General features: G+C 40.5%; 1 pseudogene; it reads left to right on the top strand.

Annotated features, from left to right (window-relative positions):
* The first annotated feature begins 4,073 nt into the window (after positions 1-4,073).
* On the top strand, positions 4,074-13,802 carry LOC143664766 (very long chain fatty acid elongase 6 pseudogene; annotated as a pseudogene).
* Positions 13,803-23,583: the final 9,781 nt, after the last annotated feature.

Genomic DNA, 23,583 nt, shown 5'->3' with positions numbered 1-23,583 from the left:
TGGTGCTATGTGTAGGGCAGCCTTAATGTGCCCAGCAGTGTATTAAGAACATCAGAATTATTCAATTTGCACAAAATCCTCTGAGATTGGCTCCATGTAATTCTACTTTATGAAATGAAAATTGAGGCTCACAAAAATTGTTTTCCTTTGTAAGATCATGAAGATAGTGAGTTCAGGGTCTCAGGCTTAAGAAAGATTATATATGTTTCCATAGTCCATCTACCAAGCCCAAGAAGACCTGTGAAAACCCTCAGGTCCATACATGCGGTGCTGCACAGACAGATACATGACATTAGAATTTAATGGATGTGACTCCACCCACTCCAGGTGGGTCTTGATTAGTTTACTGGAATCCTTTAAAAAAGGAAGCACTTTGGAAAGAGCTTGAGAACAACAGAGCCAGGAGATGCAGAGAGCCCACTCAGCCAAAGACCTTTGGAGATGAAGAAGGAATACATCCATGGGGGAGCTTCATGAAACAAGAAGCCTGGAGAGAAAGCTAGCAGATGTTGGCATGTTCACCAAGTGCCTTTCCAGTTGAGAGAGAAACCCTGAACTTCTTCAGCCTTTCTTGAGTGAAGGTAACCTCTTGTTGTGCTTTAATTTGGACATTTTTATAGACTTGCTTAAATGGGGCATTTTTGTGTCATTAGGACTTTAAACTTACAACACAATAAATTCCTCTTTTTAAAAGCTATTCCATTTCTGGTACATTGCATTCCAGCAGTTAGCAAGCAAGAACAGAGATGAAGAAGGAAAACACTTTCAGGGGAGCTTCACAAAACAAGAAGCCAGGAGAGAAAGCTAGCAGACTTCTTCATGTGCCCTTCCAGCTGAGAGAAACCCTGAAATTCATCAGCCTTTTTTGAGTGATAGTAACTTCTTATTGGTGCTTAAATTCGGACAGTTTCATAGCCTTGCCTTAATCTGGACATTTTCATGGCCTTAGAACTGTAAACTTGCAACTTAATAAACTCCCCTTTTTAAAAGCCATTCTGCTTCTGGTATATCACATTCTGGCAGCTTGCAAACTAAAACATCCTCCTAAAGTATTTCAGAGTGTAGAAAAAGAAGCAGAACTCCCAAAGTGTTTTCATGAAGAAAGTTAAGCATTACATTCCTCTCCCTGCTTTCAAAAACAGAAACACAAAACCATTCTCATTTCTGAAAGCCACTGTAGACATTCCTAAGTAAAATATTAGCAAACAGAATCCAACAGCAAATTAAGAAATAGTATATCATAACCAAATAAGTTGTATTCTGGAATAAAACAATGATACAATATCAGAAATCTGTTAATATTACTGATATAATAACACTGATTGAGGGGGAAAATTGTAGAATATACTCCATAGGTGATGAAAAGACTTTGCCAAAATTTAATGATCATTTCTGGGTGGGCCATGGTAGCTAAGTGGCAGAGTTCTCACCTGCCATGATGGAAATGCAGGTTTGATTCCTGGAGCCTGCCCAGGCAAAAGTAAATAAATAAATAACAATAATGCCCATTTCTGATCTTTAAAAGATATTTAATATATAAGAATTGGTGATAGTTCCTTCATAAGATGGAAATATAAAATTAAGCCTTACAGCCAGTATCTTATTTAATGTGGAGACACTTGAGACATTTTCATTAAGATCAAGAACACAGCAAGGAGGACATGTCTCTACAAATATTTATTATATGTGATGATGTCAGCCAAGTGTAGTTAGGTAAGATAAACCAATTAGAAATATAATAATTGTAACATTATCTATTTGCAGATGAAATAAAATGATAACCAAAACACCCTACCAAACTAATGATAAAACTAACACTAACAAATCAATAAAAGGATTTAGTAAGGTAGAAGAACATAAAGTGTATAAAATTAGTAACCTTCACATATACAAATCTTTACCACTGGGAATGTATCATAGAAAAGAAAACCTTAAGTATAATAGCAATTAAAAAGATAAAATATTTTATAATTTTCTTAATAAGAAATGCATGATATTGAAAACAGAAAACTTTGAACCACTCCCCAAAATTCAAAAGAATACTCTCAAAATAAAAAGTCATGCCTTGCTTTTGGATAGAATGATTCAATATTATAAAGATGGCAATTCTCCCGAAGTCAATATATAAGGTTAACTTTAAACTAAGTTTCTATTTTCTGGAGCTACAAACATTGATAATCTAGATGATCTGGAAGAATGAACAAAGGGCAGTGGTCAGGAAACCCCTTCAAAAAGAACACACCACAGTGTACTCTGACAGAGAAAATTAGACCATTGAGTATGTCTGTCAACTACAATTTCACCTGTTTTTGGCTTATAAATATGTAACAATTTACTAAGATCATTAGCAGTAATTCTCACCAGGCTCAAGGGAGGGATCAAGTCAAGAAAATGGTCAGAAGAGGTGTGGATGGATTCTGTCAGACTCAAACATCAGAAGATGTATCCACCTCTTCTCTGTCATAAAGAGCCTTCTACCTTGGAATTCCCATTAGGGGTGATTTTAACACCCTTCAGTGAAAGCGTTTCTCCACAGAGAAGCCTGAAGGAATTTCTGCTTGGATTGTGGCCTTGATCATTTCTTTTCTGCTTTGTAGTTAATGTGGCAATCTAGCATTGGCTTTCTCACTTTCTTCTCACTGCTGAGAATCTGGGACACAGGTGATGATGCCAAAGGTGAGGTGCCCTGGCTGGCCCTCACTTCCTTTTTGGCACAGTGTGGAGGCAGCCTGCACTCCCACAGGGGTCCCTGGCCCATTCTGGGTGGAGAAGAGTAGCCCTCATGTTCTTCCTGTTGTGCCTGTGGGTGATGCCCATCTGTCTGCTTGCAGCATGAAAGACTAAACCAGAAATCTCATTCTAGCTTGTCCTCTGAGAACTGGCCTTACAAGTAGAATCAACTGTGGGCAGCTAAATCAGTGTAAAAAACAGTCACAGCAAACTGGGCAAAGTATTACCTGATTTAGTAAGAAGTACTTAATTTAAATGTAAATGGATTAAATTCTCCAGGCAAAAGTCAGAGATTGGAAGAATGGATAAAAAAGCATGGCCCACTGTATACTGTTAACAAGTGACTCATATTAAATTCAAAAGACACCAGTAGATTGAAAGTGAAAGGATGGAAATATATATGCCATGCAAATAAAAACTAAAAGAGAACTATTCTAATATCAGATAAAATAGACTTTAAATAAATATATATAAAGTTATGAAGGACAAAGAATGTCACTATAAAATGATAAAGAGACCAACTTTAAAAAAGACATAATTGTACATATAATGCACCTAACTGCAGGACCCCAACATATATGAAGCAAATATTGACAGACTTAAAGAGAGAGTTATATGACTCTACATTCTTAATAGAAGACTTCAATACCTTGTGTAAAATAATGGTTAGAATATCTATACAGATTAATAAGGAAATAAAAGACTTAAGCCATACTGTAATCTAACTAGATCCAACAGACATATATAGAACATGTGACCCAACAGTAGCAGAACAAACATTCCTCTGTAGTACTCATGGATCAATCTCCAGGAAACACCATATGTTAGGTCCAAAACAAGTCTCAATGATTTAAAAGTCTTGAAATTAGACAATGTGATTCTCCAACCACAAAACAATTAGGCTAGAAATTCATAACAGAGGGCTAGCAGTAAATTTCACAAAAATGTGGAAATTAAAAAAAAACTCATAAGCAATTAAAGGGTCAAAGAAGAAATCGAGGGATATTAAGAAATATCTTGAGGTGAATAGAAACAAAAACAAAACAATATAAAATTATGGATGTAACAAAGGCAATGCTGAGAGAGATATTTATATTTCTAAATACCAACATTATAAAAGAAGTAAGAGCCATGCTCAACCCTGTATGTAGTTGAGAAGCTGGAAAAGAGACCAACTGCCTGTGATCCATAAGCGAGTTAGTGGTGGGGGGCTGATAGAAGGTTGAGGGGGGAGATATTGTGGGATGGAAGAGGTAGCATGCAGGAGATCATTTGATATCAAGTGCCTTACAGATTATTTTATTTTGTATACAGAACTTGTGGTGCTCCTTAGATCAGCCCAAATGTTCACTTTATAAAAATACAAATTTGAAAAGCAGTTTAATGAGAAAGAAGCCATCCAATGGATGCAGGAAAACTGGAAGAAATCATTCCTGTTTTCTGTTGGGCACACTGACTTTGCATTTTGTGGTCAGTGGGGGGGGGTCAGGAGCAATAAATCAGGCCCTAGCAAGAAGAAGGTATTTGGAGTCAAAAGATCCAGGATGGAAAGTTCCCAGGAGTTAAAAACTAAACAATAATCCTTATTAAGAAACTAAAAGAATGGGATGTATTGTGCAAGAGCTAATGGCATTTCCCTGCTTCTGTAATAAGTTTGCTTGCTTACAGCTGCAAACCAAGATGTGGCTCTAAAAAGATAATGCCCTTTTCCTGCTTCTGTGGATACACTTGTGGTTTTTACCTTTATAAGCCCTCCTTGAGAACCTCTCGGGGCTGCTCTCTGAATCCTCCTTCTTGGGTTTCTGAGGCAGTCGCCAGCTGGTTAAAAAAGACTCCTAATTGGCTTGCAAATTGCTTTGAATTGAGTGGTCTCTCTTTTGGTGTGCCCCACAACATTTGGAAGCCTCAGCGAGATTACCCCAAATGGGACATCTGGTGACCACAGGTCCTGGGGATCGCCCCCAGAACAGGGGTCCAGCCTAGGGGAAGGCCTCAGAGAGATGTTCCTCTGCCCCAGGCAAGGACCAGAGACCAGGCCGGTTCTACAGGACCCTCCAAAATTATACAGAATCTGTGTGGAGTCATCTGTTTCTGGAAACCTCACCAGTGAGTACAGGTCTGTTACTGGATCCAGGTCAGGGACCTCTGGAAGGCTGGATGCAGCATTACTTCTGAGGTCAGGTCCCGGAGCAACATGTTGCCCAGGGCTTCTGGTTAGGAATCAATTAAGGATAAGGCTTTTGTGTGTCTTGGTTTAGTTTGTCCCTTCTCTCATCTGTTGGTCTCATCACATTCTGTGTCTTTCTTGTCATAATTGCCATGGGTCAGTCAAGCTCACCTGTCTGTTCTCCCCTTCAATATTTTTTGAAAAATTTTCAGGAATTTCAGTGGAAGGCCAGAGACTACAGAGCCCCTGTCAGCACCTTCAACTTGGAGAAATTCTGCTCACAGGAGTGGCCAACTTTTGGTTCTGGGTGGGCTTCCAAGAGAACCACAGACCTATCTATAGCTTATAGAGTCCAAAGGATGATTTTGGTGATCCAGGCCACTCTGATCAGATCCTCTATATACTAATTTGGATTGAAAATTTAACAGAAAAACCCAAGTGGTTACGGTCTTGCCTGGAGTCCCAAAAAAGAAGACCCCCAGAGTCAAAATGGGCCTCATACTAAAGAATACTCAAAAAGAAAAGACTTAATAGGTCCCAGTACTGAGGGGACCATCAGACAATCTGCTCTTAATATATTCTCCCCCATATCCAATAGCCTCTCTGCCCCCTCTGAGATGAGAGGGAAGAAGTGGCCGAGAGGCAGCAATCAGCCCCTCTAATCACCAGGAGGTGACCTTCAGCCCCCCACATACCAGAAGTGGCTCTGCTTACCACCCCTCTTCTGGTGCACAGTCATCAGATTCTTCCAGGGCCCCAATTTTACCCTTAAGGCAGATTGACCCTGCCCCAGGGGATGACTGCCCACCTTTCATGGTTTTTCCTCTAGTGACCTATATAATTGGAAAAACCAAAATCCCTCTTTCCCTGAAAAGCCCCAAGGGCTCATCTCCCTCTTGGAGACTGTCTTTTTCACCCACCAGCCCACCTGGGATGACTGTCAACAGCTCCTCCAGGCCCTCTTCACCTCCGAAGAATGAGACCGGGTCAGGAGAGAGGAGAGGAAGTTAATTATTGGACCTGACTGACAGTCTACTACTGAGTCAACTCAATTACAGGCTGTGTTCCCCTCCACCCACCCCGGATGGGACCCCAATACTGATAAAGTTAAGGAGGCTCTCAATCAGTATCGCCAGACTCTGCTTCAGGGAATATGAGTGGCAGTCAAGAAGCCGACAAACTTGTCTCAGGTAAGCGACATTATACAAAAGCCAGATGAATCTCCAGCCCCTTTCCTTGAGTGCCTCCTTGAGGCATGCCACTTGTACACCCTTATAGATCCAGAGGAGGCTGAAAATAGGTGAGCCATAATTATAGCATTTGTCACCCAGTTGGCCCCAGATATAAGAAAAAAGTTACAAAAATTAGAAGGATTTGAGGGTAAGGTGCTGTCCAAACTGGTAAAGATTGCCCAAAAGACCTTTAAGAACAGAGATGACCCTGGGTGTTGCTACCTATGAAATGGAGCTCGAAGGATATTAAGGAATGATGAGAAAGAAAGAAAGAAAGAGACAGATGGGTTCAAGGGGTCTGAAGCTTAACTTTAACAAACAACAGACATCAGACAACTTTATTCTTATCCAGATCCTGCTTATATACTGCAGAGTGACAAAAGGCATGCATGCATTTCTTGAGGGAACACAGAGCTTATCTTTCAGTGCTCTCTTCCTTCATACTTAACATAACCATTTGGGGTAAACATTCTCTTCCTCCCAGACTGCTCTACATAACAATCTCTGCAGTTTATTGCCACTATCCTGAGGCCAGCTGCTCCCAACAAATTCTGCAGGTCCTGTTTTAACCCTTGGCTCCTACAGCTGGGACCACACAGTCTAAAAAAATAGCCAGAATTTTAGTATCCACAATGGCTGAACAGGAAAAACAGAAAGATAGATGGGAAACTGTTGAGAACAGGAAGGGGAACCAAGGAAAAAGGTTGGGCCTAGGTGCAAACCAATGCACCTACTGCAAAGAGAACAGACATTGGAAAAATGAATGCCCTAAAAGAGGACTTAAAGGACTGAAACTGTCCCCTGTTCCAGTTGAGGAGGCAAATTGACGGGGCTGGGGCTCCATTCTGTTGAACCCTCGGGAGCCCAGGGTCACCTTAGAAATCAGGGGCAAGCCTATAAAATTTCTGGTGGATACTGGGGTGAACTTCTCCATCCTCCAGAAAGCAGAAGGGCCACATCTAAGGAAAAAACCCATACAGGGAGCAACAGGAAAGACAGAGCCTTACCCATGGATGAAGACTAGGATCACTAATCTTGGGGAATGATGTCACCCAATCATTTCGTGTAATGCCAGAGTGTCCATACCCCCTTTTGGAAAGGAAGGGATCTTCTCCAAAAATTACAGGCCACCATCTCTTTCAGAAATGATCCGGCCAAGCTCTCCTTCAAGACCAACCCTTCAGCAATTCTCCTCACTTGCCCCTTATCAGAAGAATCTTTACTTACTGAGGAAGTGGCAGTGCTGGCCCCAGGCCCTTACCTGTGGGAATTTAAAGAAAAAATACTGTGCATATGGGCAGAAACTAACCTACCAAGAGTAGCCACTCCTGGACAACCCCCAACCCCCATGGTTGTCCAGCTGACTAGCACTGCCACCCCAATCAATCCAACAATACCCAATAAGCTTAAAGGCTAAAAAAAGGCATTACAGTCCATATCAAAAGACTCTGGGATGCAGGCATTCTAGTCCCCTGCCTTCGGCCTGGAACACCCCCCTTCTCCCAGTCCAAAAACCTAGTACCAAGGATTACCAGCCAGTACAAGACCTCTGGGAAGTGAACAAAAGAGTTGAAACCATTCACCCTACTGTGCCTAACCCATATACACTCCTGAGCCTGTTACCTCCCAGCCAGCAGGTTTATACTGTTGTGGACTTAAAGGATGCCTTCTTTTCACTTCCTCTGGCTGAGGTAAGTCAACCCATTTCTGCATTTGAATGGATTGACCCAGAGGGTGATTTCTCTAGACAATTGACCTAGATCTGGTTGTCACAGGGTTTCAAAAATCCCCCCACCCTGTTTGATGAAGCCTTAAGTCAAAATTTGGCCAGCTTCAGACAAAAGCATCCAGAAATAACCCTGCTATAATACATAGATGACCTCTTACTGGCAGCTAATAACCTGTCAGACTGTAAAACAGCGACTGAAAATTTGCTGCAGGAGCTAGCCCAGTTAGGCTATCAGGTCTCAGCTAAAAAAGCCCAACTCTGCACCAATTTGGCAGCATACTTTGCATATGAACTAAAGGAATGAAGGAGGTCACTATCCTCAAGTAAGGTTGAAGCTATCTTAAGGATGCCCCAACCAAAGACAAAGAGGCAGGTAGGGGAATTCCTGGGGGCAGTTGGATATTGCCGACTCTGGATTCCCAGATTTGCAGAAATAGCCAAGCCCTTGTATACTAGTACAGGGAGGAAAGAGAAAACTCTAACCTGGACTGAAACTGAGCAAAAGGCTTTTAGAATGCTAAAACAAGCACTTGTAAGCGTTCCTGCCTTAACCTTGCCTGACCTGCCAAAACCCTTTCAACTGCATGCTGCTGAGGCCCAGGGAATAGCAAAAGGGGTCCTAACCCAAATATTAGGTCCATGGAAAAGGCCAGTTGCCTACCTGTGTAAGAAGGCTAAACTATGTAGCAGCCGGATGGTCAAACTGCCTCTGGGCCATTGCCACCACTGCTATTTTGGTTAAAGAAGCATCCAAATTAACTCTGGGGCAAAACTTACAAATAGTGGCCCCACATTCAGTAGAAACATTACTAAAAAACCCTCCTGAGAGATGGCTCTCAAATGCCTGGATAACCCAGTATCAAGTACTGCTACTAGATCCCCCGAAAATCCGCTTCCTGAAAGTGACAGCTCTTAACCCCACCACCTTACTCCCAGATGATGACCTGTCTGAGCCCATCCATGACTGCCACGAGATCCTGGAATCCCTCACAAACCTGAGGGCTGACCTCACCGACAACCCCTGGCCAAATCCTGATGAAGAACTATATACAGACGGGAGCAGTTACCTCTTGGAAGGAATCAGGTATCTGGGGGCAGTGGTGGTAACCTCGGACCCAGTCATCTGGGCTCAGGCCTAGGACACGGGACTTCAGCCCAAAAGGTTGAACTGATAGCTCTGACTCAGGCTCTGAGGTGGGGAAAAGGGAAGGTTGTCAACATCTACACGGACAGCAGATACGCCTTCACAACTGCACACGTCCATGGGGCACTATATCAGGAGCAGGGACTTTAAACATTGGTAGGTAAAGAAATAAAAAATATGCCAGAAATACTCACCTTGCTAGTGACTATCTGGTTGCTGAAAAGGGCAGCCGTTATACATAGCAAAGGACATTAGACTGCCAAAACTCAAATAGCCAGAGGAAATGCCCTGGCTGATAAAATGGCAAAAGAGTTTGCCCAAAAAACAGTGGGGACACTGCAGATACTTTCTGTCTTACTGAGATGGGTACTGCCAAACCCTCCAAATTATACTGGGGAGGAAATTAAACTGAGCAAAACTCTGGGCACTAAAACAGATCTGGATGGTTGGAAAATCCTCCCAGATGGGAGAATCCTGGTGCCAGAGCACCTGAGGCACAATTTGGTTGCCCACATTCACCAAAGTACACACCTGGGCAGTACAAAACTAACTGAACTCTTACAGAGAAATTACTACATTCCCCGACTGCAGGAACAAGCCTGGCAAATATCATCCAGATGCCACATCTGTGCCCAGGTAAATTCTGGCCAAGGGGAGGAGGCACCCCAAGGGACCAGGATGAGGGGACAAGCCCCAGGAGAACAGTGGGAAATAGACCTCACAGAAATACTACCTGGTCCATATGGATACAAACACCTGCTGGTTTTCATCGACAACTTCTCCAGATGAACTGGGCATTCCTTGCCAGAACCGAGACAGCACAAATAGTAGTAAGAAAACTAGTTTCCAAAATTGTCCCCCCAGTTGACCTCCCGACTGCAATGGGGTCCGACAATGGGCAGGCATTCATTGCCAAAATTACCAAACTGTTAGCAAATATATTAAATATCAAATGGAAATTGCATTGTATTTATAGGCCACACAGTTCAGGGCAAGTTGAGAGAATGAATAGAACAATAAAAGAAACTTTGAATAAACTAAAGCTCAAGACTGGTGAAAACTGGGTGAGTCTCCTCCCATTTGCCTTCCTAAGGACTAGATGTACTCCCTATGTTAAGGGAATTACCCCATATGAAATCATATTTGGGCCACCACCCCCACTAATTCCTAAGCTGGGGGAAGAGAAGATAGCTGAATTAAATAACCATTCTCTTCTAAAATCATTACAAGCCTTGCAATCTGCCATGCAGCATACCCAGGAACTGGTGAAGGCAGCCCATCCGAGACCAAAAAATCCTGCCCCTAACAAAGATCTATTTCAGGTGCAGCCCGGAGACCTGGTCTGGATTAAGAGGCTTCAGCCAGCCACCTTGGAGGCCCAGTGGATGGGACCGCTGCCAGTAATCCTCACAACTCCAATGGCGTAAAAGTTGTGGGAAAACAACAGTGAATTCATCACACCCAGATCAAGAAGGCTGCCCTGGACCAGTTCCCCGGAAAATTGACCATCCAGAGAACCGAGGCTCCACTAAAGATACGACTTTCCAGAAATCCCTCTGGGTCCTCCTGATATTCCTGGCGGGGGTCACGGGAAAAATCCTCACCAGGTTATAAACTATACCTGGGAACTCACTAGAGTGTGACGGTGGAAGGGATAGTGGTCACTAGAAACACCACTCTGTCCCAACCAATCCTCCAGTTTGACCTCTGCCAGTTGTTTGGGAACCAATGGAACTCTTACCGGGGAAATAAGAGGATGTGGGGGCATCTTCAAGGGTAAGGGTCAACTATAATCGGGGATATGGATGTGGCACCCTTCTCCAAGAAAAAAGCTTACAACATATTGGCCATTTTGCCTATCCGGAGAAGGGCAGTCCAGAATGTCAGGGGGAAGGCGGGTACCATTGTGCTAAATGGGGTTGTGAAACACTCGCAAAATGGACTGACCGAGAACCATCCATAACCTTAACAAGAGCACCAGCCCCTAGCCCTGACAGTTGCACCCAAGGCACCTGTAACCCAGTTATTATTACAATCCATTCCTGGTATACCCAAGTCTGGGACAGTGGGAAAATGGGGATTTAGACTATATGTCATGGGTTACGGTCCCGGCATCAGTTTCACAATTCAGAGATTCCTTCCCGGAAAACCGAACAACCCCATAGGGCCAAACAGAGCTCTAAACCCCAGCATAAAACCCGTACAAACCCCCAAACAAAAGCCGCCACCATTGCAGCTCCCTCCCTCCAGCCAAGGGGCAGGGCAGATCACCACCCCTCAGGCTACCCTGAACCCAAACAGTCTCACCCCTTTAAGCCCTCATACAGGCTTCTCCCCCTCCCCCAAAAACACCCTGCTTGACATGTTGGATTCAGTGTTCCAGTTCATGAATCAAACCAATCCACTTACTACTGGAGACTGTTGGCTTTGCTTAAACCCTGAACCCCCTTATTACATCAGAATAGGAGCTAATATCTCCCTAGGCCTTGCAGATCCCATATCAGAAACCTCTCAGTCCAAGAGGCACAAGGCCAACACCTATGCAGGTGGGGACAGGAACTGAAACTCACCCTAGGAGATCTCCAAGGGCAGGGAACCTGCATTTATTCTGAGGATTTCAATCTGGCTAAATCTCCCTATAGTGACTCTTGTGGACTCCTCATATCACTAGAGAACATTTTAACTTCAACCCCAAATGGATGGGGCCGCCTCCTTGTAGCTCCTGACAGTACTTGGTTTGCCTGCACATCGGGCATCACCCCCTGCATAACTCCCCCAGTAGGGGCCATTGAGGAGGAATTTTGTACCTTAATTCACATTATCCCCCAAGTATATTATTATTCTGGGGAAGGGGGTAGGGAACATTTAGAAATCACTTACCGGGTCAACAAGACCCAATCTTGGTGCCCCTCCTTGTTGGACTGGGCATCGCTGGATCAGCCGCAGTCGAAACTGCAGCCCTTATCACGCGGGACCAAAACTTTAAAACCCTTAGCAAAAAAAGTTGATCGGGACCTTAGTGAATAAGAAAGCTCTGTCAGTCGTTTGGAAAACTCCCTAAATTCACTGGCCGAGGTCATCCTCCAAAACCGCAGAGGCTTAGACCTTCTATTTCTAAAACAAGGGGGCTTATGCATGGCCCTCGGAGAGACCTGCTGCTTCTATGCCAATCATTCTGGAGTAATTAGAAATAGTCTATCCCTAGTCCATAGCAGGTTACGAGAGCAGGAGGAACACCGGAAAGCTGAAACCAACTGGTATGAAAATTTGTTTTCCTGGTCCCCATGGCTGACCACGCTCCTAACTGCCATAACAGGACCCCTAATTCTCATATTTTCAGGCTTAATGTCTGGACCCTGTATAATAAACTGTCTGACCTCATATGTGGAAAAAGAATACAAGCTATTAAATTATTAATCCTTCAAATCCACTATCAACAGATTCATAATCAAAATACAGAAACAATGATTTGATTCTCTCATGAAACCAGTGGGGAATGTGGGGGGTCAGGAGCAATAAATCAGGCAATAAATCAGGCCCTAGCAAGAAGAAGGTATCAGAGTCACAAGATCCAGGGCGGAAAGTTCCCAAGAGTTCAAAATTGAACAATAATCATTGTTAAGAAACTAAAAGAATGGGATGTATTGTGCAAGAGCTAACAGTATTTCCCTGCTTCTGTAGATAAGATTGCTTGCTTACAGCTGCAAACCAAGATGTGGCTCTAAAAAGATAATGTCCCTTTTCCTGCTTGTGGTTTTTACCTTTATAAGCCCCTCCTGAAAACCTCTCAGGGCTGCTCTCTGAATCCTCCTTCTTGGGTTTCTGAGGCAGTCGCCAGCCGGCTAGTAAAGACTCCTAATTGGCTTGCAAATTGCTTTGACTTGTGTGGTCTCTCTGTTGATGCACCCCTCAACAGTCAGCACCTGAAGAACATATGGGAAAAGTTTGAACTGAGAAGACCATTAGTCCCCTGGTCTCTGACCCTGGCAGTCTTCAGCATACTCAGTGCTCTTTGAACTGGTACTTCTACGACAGGCATTTTGATGACCAAAGGATGCAGCAGTCAGTTTGTGACCAGAGTTTTTGCCATGGACCTGTCAGCAAATTCTGGGCTTACGCATTTGTGCTAAGCAAAGCACCTGAGCAAAGGGGCACAGCATTCATCACTCTGTGGAGGCAGAAGCTGATCTCCCTGTGCTGGTACCTCTACATTGCTTTGCTCCTGTCCTCTTGGTATCTTACGAGCAGGGTTGCTTGGTTTATGTCTGTGAACTGCATCATGCATGCCATAATGCACTCTTCTCCTTTCTTTTCTTTTGTTGTTTTGTATGGCAGGGCTACATTTCATTATTTCTCCATGTGACTATCCCATTACTGCAGCACCATTTGTTGAATTTTTGTTTGGTTTGTGGTTTTCTTTTTGTTTTGCTTGTTTGTTTGTTCTTTGGAAAGCACATGGACCAGGAATCGAACCCAGGTCTCCCACATGGCAGGCGCGAATTCTACCACTGAACCACCCTTGCACTCCCAACATATATTCTTAATATGCTTTGTGGGAAGTAAGGTTCCAAGTCTCCTGGAAATCACCCATGTTCATCACCTTGTCCCAGATCACCCAGATGGGGATGGGCTGTATAATCAACTGCCAAGTCTTCTCCTGGGTGGAGTAAGACCAGTGCTGCCCTCAGCTTCAAAGCGTCCTCAGGCCCCCACTCATGAACCTCAGCTACGTTGAGCTCCTGCCACTTATTTTTTGAGGCCTCCATCAGCAAGATGAGGAAGACAGGAAAGGCTGAATAGTTCTGGCACTGAGGAGGTCATGCTCGGGTCCATCAAGAAAGAGAATAAATAATTGAAAAAGGCACAGGAATATCATGCGGTGCAGCCAATCAAAACAAAGCATATGAGCAAATCCAAAACCCAAGGCAGCTTTGGGATGATCAGGCTGATTTAACCCAGTAATATTTTACCTTTTTTTTTTTTTTTTTTGAGGACTTCCCAGCTCACCTCCATCTCAAAGCAGTGCTGCCGTAAAACTCCGCTTTCTCTCTATCTGTCAACTTTAGGACAAATGAGAACAAAACTGAGCTAGAAGTAGAAAGAGAAAAATACAGGCAAACAAGGCTTTTAAGTTATCTGGAAAAATGTATTTACTGAGTGTTGTATTTCTTTAAAGCTGAACGACTTTAAGACTGTGTGAGCACATACACAGTCATCTCTAAGGTATTTTTGATGCTTACCTGGAGCCAACAGAAAAGATGAAAACAAGAGACATAAAAAAGTTTATGTTTTTGCAGAAATTGAAGCCTTTTTAAGAACGTTTAGTGGTTGTAGCACCCAGGAGAAAAGACATCACCTCTTATGAACATGGATGCAACTATATTTCAACTAAGAGAAAGACTGGTATTTTTCCCTGCACTTGCACAGCCACATGCTGTTGAATTTGCCACGAGCAAAAGGGCACAACACTTTCCCAGGTCCTTCCTGGGCAAACACTGCAGACCAGCCCCCAAAAGGGCAGCTCCACCCCAGAGCATTTCTGAGAGTGAAACTGCAATTTCACCTCTTAAATGGGAAAGGAAGCATTATTCTTTGTTCAGGTGCCCAGGCTTTTGCACAGAAGAGTAAATACAGACTACATGAGCTAGAAATGCCACCAAATGATGGGAAAATGGGTTCCACAATGTCTGTAAAAATATTCAGTTCTAGAACATTCCTAAGCATGGAAAGGGGACAGGCAATAGAAGAGGTAAAAGCCAAAGATCAGTTCAATAAACCAATGGTATATATTCCCCTCTCTTCTGACTTCACAACTTTCCATGAAGCCCCATGGTGCAGTCAATACGTTCCGTTATCTTTTTTTGTGGATTTCAGATACATGTGCGCGACTTCTCCTGGTACTGGGCGAGCTGTCTCTGCAGCCTCTGCGTTTGCTCCCAAGCTCTGTAGATGTGTTTAACGCGCCCTCTGTTGGCCGTGAAGAGATACTCCAGCAGACACACTCCAAGTTCAGCTGAAATCCATGACAGCGAAGGGCCCTTGTACCCTTACCCTCAAGTTTTAAAGGATATCCAATAGCCATCAGGGTTTTTACCAAATCAGAAGACACCCTGCTTCAAGTCAGCTTCAGAAATTTTCTAAAAGTGACCTTCGCTCTGGAATTCAGAAAATCAATTTATTAAGCGTTATATTCTTAACAAAAGTTACATTATCTCTATTATTTCAGGCCTTTATGAGCCAAATAAATGCATCAATGCATCTAGTGTTTTAAACAAGCAATTATGTAGTTCTTCAGTATGCTATAATATTATCGTAATTGGTTAAGTAGTTTAATGATTCGAAACACTAGATGCAAACACTTGGGCTGCACGCTGCCCAGACACACACAACCGTGCATGCACACAGGCGTGGGTGCACTCAACCTCAACGCTCAGATGAACAGAAACACATTTTCGGGCTAGAAGAAAAAGAAACTGTTCTTTATCTTTTTGTTTTCTTTGAGAGGATACAGTAAAAGGGATTTTTCAGATTATTTTATATTGTTTTAGCTTTAATTATGGTGCCATTCATGGAACAGAGCTGCTCTGCTTTCTGGTCAGAGATGACAAGGGCGTTTTCAGGGTCCCACTGTGTGTAGAACTGAAAAGGAATAAAGCTTTACTCCACTATGTGTGGATGGTTTGGACGATGAACAGAAACTCCAGCGGAGCGGCATGACTAACGGACGTGGGGTGGGGAGGAGGGGAGGGGAGGGGAGGGGAGGGGAGGGGAGCGGAGGGGAGGGGAGCGGAGGGAAGCGGAGCTGCTGCATTTCGGTTCTATTACTGTGGCAGTCTGTGGTGTCCCGACATGGGTTCATAAATGAGAATCAGTCGATGGATGAACATACTATTGTTAGGGCAAAACCCGATCTGAGCGAAATGATAGGTCCTGCTACAGGAAACAGCTAACTGATTCTTAGGATGCAGATCATGTTCTTTTAAACTTTGAGAATGTTTGATACTGTGTAATGAACTTTTTTTTCATATAACAGAAAATGCAAAGAGTAATGAAAATGAGGAAAAAGCAAAATAACAACTGACAAGTTTAACTGAGAATAAAGTCTCAATTGGTTGATTTAACATATAACTCAGTGATCTGTCATTAATCTCTTAATGCAGATTAGAATATGGATAATGGACATAAACCTTAAGTAAATTGAAAATGATACTTCCAAGGCACTTTCTTCTTGATATTGGATCCATAATTTTGTTCAGTTGTGAAATAATTTAGAATTTTTGTTGACAGTTTGGATATCTAAAAAGAAATGTTTTAAAATAAGGTAATTCTATCTAAGGCATTTCCGATATTTATCATGGAAAGAAAAAGAGGATGTTCTAAAAAAAAAATCTTGGGTACAGTTGTAATTCTATCTAAGGCATTTCCGATATTTATCATGGAAAGAAAAAGAGGATGTTCTAAAAAAAAATCTTGGGTACAGTTTCAGTAAAATATTTTAACATCTCAGTTTAACCAATTAATTATAATCATATATGACACTGGATATCTAGCCAATGGCAAATCTAAAACCTATCATAAAATTGACTATCATATAGATAATCTTGCTGTCAGTTAAGAGCCCAATAAATTTAGACAGGCAAGTTTTTATAGCTTCCCTACTATGTTGCAATAAGGTTATCATTTTATCCATGATTTTCCACTGCATTCCAATCCCAGTATGGTAGAACATCATTCCTGTATAAAAACAAATCCTTGATTTCATATATCTGTACATGCAATTTTACATCTTGGGCCTAAACCTCAGCCAGAGTCCAAGAATTGCATTGGAAAACATTAGTGAAAAATGACCTATTGCTAGAACAGGGGGTGTTATCTGGGCCTTCTAGTTCTGCAATTGCTACGTTATTTACAACCAAAGCCAGGTCTAAAGTATGAAATTAAAATCATGGGTTGAGGGTATGTATTCCAGATGACTGAAACAAACAAACCAATTAAAATATGGGCAAAAGACTTGAATAGACATTTCTCTAATGGAGATACACAAATAAACAATAAACACATTAAAAGGTATTCAATATTTTTGTAGATTGGGGAGGTGCAAATCCAAAGCACAATGAGATACATTTCTACTTCCATTAGAACAGACCTATTTAAAAAATGCAAAATAACAATTTTTGGAGAGGATATGGAGAAATATGAATGCATTCAATATTGTTAGGAGTGCAAAATGGTGCAGGTGCTGTGGAAAGCAGTTTGTTGGTTTAACAGAAAATTAAGTATAAAATTATGACATGGAATCCCACTTCTAAATATAGATGAAGAAAACTGAAACCAGGAGCTTAAACATATATTTACACACTGATGTTCACAGCGATATTATTCACTATTGGCAAAAGGTGGAAGCAACAGAAGTGTCCACCAACAGATGAATGGATAAACAACATGTATATTATATAAAATGCATAATTATAATATATTTATAGTGAAATAGTAGCTTATAATAATAATGGACTATTATCCATCCATAAAGGCATGAAGTTCTGATACATGCAACCACATGGATGAAACTCAAAGACACCACATATTGAGCAAAATAACCCAGACACAAAACAACAAATATTGCATGATGTCCCTGATTTGAAATGATTAGAATAAGCAAATTCATTGAGTCAGAAACAAGAGCACAGTTAATTACGAGCCAAGGTGGGCTAGGGAATGGGAAATTAATGCTTAAGTGGTACAGAGTTTGGAGTGGTGGAAACATTTTGGCAGGGGATGGCAGTGATGTCAGTACAATGTTGTGAAAGTAAGGAATAAAAATTTATTTGAATGAGATTAAAAGGAGAAATTTTAGGGTATATATATATATATATTACTTGAATAATTAAAGAAACATGGGACATGGGATTGGGCAATTCAAATAGGGAACCCTAATGTAATGATGACTATTGCTCATAGAGCAGTTATATTACTCATCCATTGTATGAAAGCTGCCACACTAACACAAAGTATTAGTGATAAGAAAAACTGCATGTGTTGTGTGACAGGGCTATAGGGCTATGGGGGAATTCTGTATTTTCTGCATGAGTTTTCTGTCAAACTACAACTTCTCCAATAACAACAAAAAAGAACCAAAATAAAAAGTAGAATTTCTATAGTCTGACCTTGCTTCCTCCAAAGGGCAGAGAAGGAGAATTTATGGGAAGCTTATGGACATTTCCTGTCAAATTGAAAAGTGAAAACGTGGAATTGCCCTAACAAATTGAAATCTGGGAATGATACAGTAATATATTGCATTTATTACAGTTGCATCCAGGGATGACTTTCACTTGTTGAAACATTGGGCAAATCATCATCTCTACACCCCTTCAGTCTCATCTGTAAAATTGGAATGACCTGCTCCCCCTATATCCTTTGAAGAACTGTCATGAGATAAAATGAAAATAATAATAAAAATCTTTGTTAAATGAAGCTATTTATCAATATAGCTAAAATACAGAATAGCCCTTGGTTCTCAGAGGTCAACTAAAGCATTCATGAAATATAATGCTTGTTTTAGGGCTGAGACCAGAGAAGTGAGAAAATGCAGCAGAATCCAAGAGTTCCTTGAGTCTGGAAAAGTAATCTATGGTGTTTTTTTTTTTTTTGTATACTATATTGTGGGGTCACATTTCATCATTTTTCCATGTGAGTATCACATTATTGCAGCACCATGTGTTGAATTTTTGTTTGTGTCTACTTTTTGTTTGTATGTTTTGCTTGTTGGTTTTCAGAGGGAAGTGCACGGACCGGGAATCAAACCCGGGTCTCCCACATGGCAGGCAAGAATTCTACCACTGAGCTACCTTTGCACCCCTGATGTGGTGCTTTTTTAAAGTCCTTCTGCCTGGTCCTCATGGCAGGAAATTCTCATTCAATAAGTCTGAATACTCAGAAATCTAAACGTCATGATTTCTGATGAAGTTAATAAACCTTGAAGCATAGAGCATATTTCATAAATAAGTTAGTATGATTCTGGTCCCAGAAACTCTTTGAGGAAAACAGATGAATATATTTGCATTTTTTCCTGGGGCCAGGATACCATATTTTGAAAATCAGAGATAAATATGTGACCTGATAAAAACTGTACCAAACAAATTTTTCAACTTTCCTCAATTTTCCATACCAGGAAGCATCGTGAAGCTGCTGTTCCTATTCTCTTGGATACCCAACATGTAGACAATGAACAAGATCCTGGAGAAGTCTTTGCAGTTGAAAGGCCTTACTGAAGCTCCAAGGGGAGTAAGAGAGAAATGGGGAGATACTTTCTTCAAAGCAAATCCTTCAACATAAGGAGATTTATGAGGTATCAGGGAAGTATTTGCATAAATCGGTCATAAACCTAGTTGTGTGAATGAGATCAGAAATGAATCATTTCAGTCTCCTACTTGGAAGTGCCAGTAAAGAGCTGAAAAAATATATCTTCCATTTTCAAGCAATGCAAACATGAAAAGAATGAGGAATAGAAAAGAGAGTAAATATCTAAGATTGTGTCCTTAAAGTGATGTTATAAGCAAGTGAGGACATTGGGAGAGGGAGCAGTGGGTGGATATTCAAGTAGAAGGAAGTAAATACCAGACTATGCTGATGAGGGAAAGGAAAGGGGCAAGCAGATGACTCGACCAAGGAGAAAAGAAGTTACGAAAGTACTAAACGGTGATGGATGGGAATATCAGAAAGGTGATTTCCTTGTGCTATGACTGGAGAGATGCCAGGGGTCTGCCCACACTCCTCTCCCTCCTACCAGCTATTACCACAGCATAAATAGCACCAAATTAATGTCTTACAGAATTTTAGGTTAATAGTCAGAACTATCTTGGGGTTTTAGGAGGCTTAAGTGGACCCCACCAGAAACGAAGTGCCAAGGGAAGAGTGTTACCAGAATGTAAGAGGACAGCAGGCACCAAGACACAAACCCTGTAGGTGGAAAGGGTGCTGCAATGAACTACCTGTTTTACAATGCTGAAAAGATGAAGCACAAATGCATCTACTGATGAGGTGAGTGTAAGAGGATATAGCCCCTGGGCTTCCACATTAAATACCATGTTCCGGACTTAGAATCTTTAAGTTCAATTTTCTCAGAGGGAGGAAGCAAGGGTCTATATTAGCACTTATAACAATGAGAGTTTCCTGAGGAATATAATGACATTGGTGAGGTTGGGAACGCATGTCATTACAACCAGATTTGACTTCAATCAAAGGGCCCACTCCCTCTCTAGAGATGAGATGCTCAGAGATCCTGACACTGTTGAACACTGTGCTCATCACATGCTTTGCAGACTAACACTTAGGGAAATGTATCACTGAATGACTATCAAAATGCTCAGCACACCAATGCAGGGTCATCATGCTATTTAAAAAATCTGAATTTATAGAATCTTTCATCAAGCCTGCACAGATGAATTTGAATGACCTTTTAAACAAAAATATATAATGAACAAGAATTTTTTGGAAAATTTCCATGAATAAAAACTTGTAGATAAACACATGAAAACATAAAAATGCAGGTATTATGAAGACCATAAATCAGTAATAGAGTATAGTTAAATGCAAATGCTAACAAAACTGAAGGGAAAAATTGTCACCTCCACAATAACAGTTGGAGACCTCAACACACCACTTTCATTGATGTGTGCAACATCTAGACAGAGGATCAATAAGGCAACAGAAATTCTGAATAATATTACAAATGAACTAGACTTAACAGATATTTAAAGAATATTGCACCCCCAAACAGCAGAATATACATCAAGTGCTCACAGATCATTCTCCAGGATAATGTTGGGTCACAAAACTGGTACAATTAATTTTAAAATATTGATATTACATGAAATGGGGGTTTCTCATATCATAATGGAATGAAGGTGTAAATCAATATTGGAAAATTCCCAAATATATCAAGGTTAAACAGCACACTTTTAAACAACCACTGGGATAAGGAAGAAATTAAAAGAGAAATCAGTAAATATCTCAATCAAAATATATAGGAGAGCACAACATATCAAATCATATGGGATGGAGCAATAACAGTGCTGAGAGGGATGTTTATTGCCCCATATGCCTGAATTATAAAAGAAGAAAAAGCAAAATTTGAGGATGTAACTACTCACCTACAGGAAGATGAGATAAAGAAAAACAACCTGACCCAAAGCAAACAGAAGTTAACAATAAACATTAGAGCAGAAATAAATGAAATTGAAAAACATGAAAACAACAGAGAAAATCAATGAAACCAGAATTTGGTTCCTTGAGAAAATCAGTAAAGTCGATGGACCCTTACCTGGTCTGAGAAAGATAAAAGAAAGTAGATTCAAATGAATAAAATCAGAAATGGATGGGTGAACATAGCTACTGACTGAAGAAATAAAAGAGTTAGTGAGAGGATACATTAACCAACTATATGCTGACAAACTAGACAATGTAGATGAAATGATAATTGTTCCTCTGAACAACCAAGACTGACTCTAGAAGAAATAGAAGACCTCAAATAACTAAACACAAAGAAAGTGACAGAATCAGTCATCAACCCCCCCCCCCAAAAAAGGTCAAGAAACTTATGGCTTCATATGTGACTATAACAAGTATTTGAGAAAGAATTAGTACAAATCCTACTCAAACACTTAAAAAAATCAAAGAGGAGGGAAAACTAACTCATTCTATGAAGGTAACTTCATCCTAATAACAAAACCAAAGATGCTACAATAAAAGAAAATTCCAGACTAATTTCTTTAATGAATACAGATGCAGAAATCCTCAACAAAATATTTAAAAATTGAATGCAGCTTCACATTGAAAGAATTATATACCATAAGCAAGAGAGTTTTATTCCAGTTTTGCACAGGTGGTTCAATACAAGAAAATCAATGAGTGGAATACAATATATCAATAAATCAAAGGAGAAAAGCCACATGATCATCTCAATTGATGCAGAAATATTAATTGACAAAATTCAGCATGATTTCTTGCTGATAACACTTCAAAGGATAGGAATAAAAGGAGCCTTCCTTACTTTGATAAAGGGTATATATTTTTAAAAAAACAGCAAAAAAGCATGTTTTACTCAATATGATTGAGTATTTAACATCGTACTCCATCGGGAAAGACTGAAAGCTTTCCTTCTAAGATCAGATATAAGACAAAGACACCCACTGTCATCACTGTTACTCAACATTGTGCTGGAATTTCTAAGTAGAGCAATTAGGTAAGAAAAAGAAATAAATGGCATCCAGATCGAAAGGAAGAAAGAAAACTTTCATTGCAGATGACATTATTCTATATGTAGGAAATCCAAAAAAAAACTACAGTAGAGCTGTAATAAACAAGAACAGCATAGTGGCATGATACAACATCAACACACAAAAATCAGTAGTGTTTCTATATACCAGCAATGAGCAACCTGAGAAGGAAATAGAGAAAAAAAATACATTTACAATAACAATCAAAAAAACAAAACTTAGGAATAAATTTAATGAACGACATAAAAGACATACACAGAAAACTATAAAACAGTATTATAATAAAGCAATTATTTATCAATGAAGACTTAAATACAGGGAAGGACATTCCACGTGCATGGATTGGAAGACTAAATATAGTTAAAATGTCATTTATACACAAATTTATTTATAGATTCAATACAATATAAATTAAAATCCCAGCCACTTACTTTGCAGAGATAGAAAAACAAATTTATTTGGTTAAGCAGGATGCCTTGAATAGGTAGTTATATTTTGAGAAAAAAGAAGGAATTGGGGGGTCTTACACCACATGACTCCAAAGCACACTACAAAGCTACAGTGTTCCTAACAACTCAGTACTTGCATAAACATCAACACACTTACCAATGGAATTGAATTGAGCGTTCAGAAATAGACCCTCACAATCACAGACAACTGGTGTTTGATAAGGCAGTCAGGTTGACTCAAGTGGGACAGAGATGCTTCTTCAACACATCCTGCTCCAAGACCTACATATCTGTATCCAAAAGAATGAAAGAGGACTCATACCTCACCACTTATATAAAAATTAACTCAAAATGAGTTTAAAATGTAACATAAACATTAGAACTAAGACCATAAAAGCTTTAGAAGGAAATGTAGTGAAATATCTTAATGATGTTGTGGTTACAGGTGGTTTCCTAGATCTTACACCCAAAGCACAAGCAATGAAAGAAGAAACAGATAAATAGGATCTCTTCAAAACTGAATATTTTGTGCCTCAGAGGAGTTTGTCAAGAATATAAAAAGACAGCCTACACAGGGTGGGAGGGAATGTTTGGAAAACATATATAGGATAACGGTTTACTATTCAGAATATATAAAGAGATCCTAAAATTCAACAACAAAAAGAAAAACAACCTAATTAAATATTGGCAAAAGACATGGATAGACAGATCCTGTTCCAAAGAGGAAATAAAAATGACTCAAAATCATTTGAAAAGATGCTCAACTTCACTTGCTATTAAGAAAATGCAAATCAAAACCACAATGTGATATCATCTCACATCAATTAGAATGGACATTATCAAAAAAAAAATACTACA

This window comes from Tamandua tetradactyla, chromosome 20 (genome assembly GCF_023851605.1).
Source record: "Tamandua tetradactyla isolate mTamTet1 chromosome 20, mTamTet1.pri, whole genome shotgun sequence".
NCBI lineage: Eukaryota > Metazoa > Chordata > Mammalia > Pilosa > Myrmecophagidae > Tamandua > Tamandua tetradactyla.
This window is presented reverse-complemented; position numbering and strand designations above follow the sequence as displayed.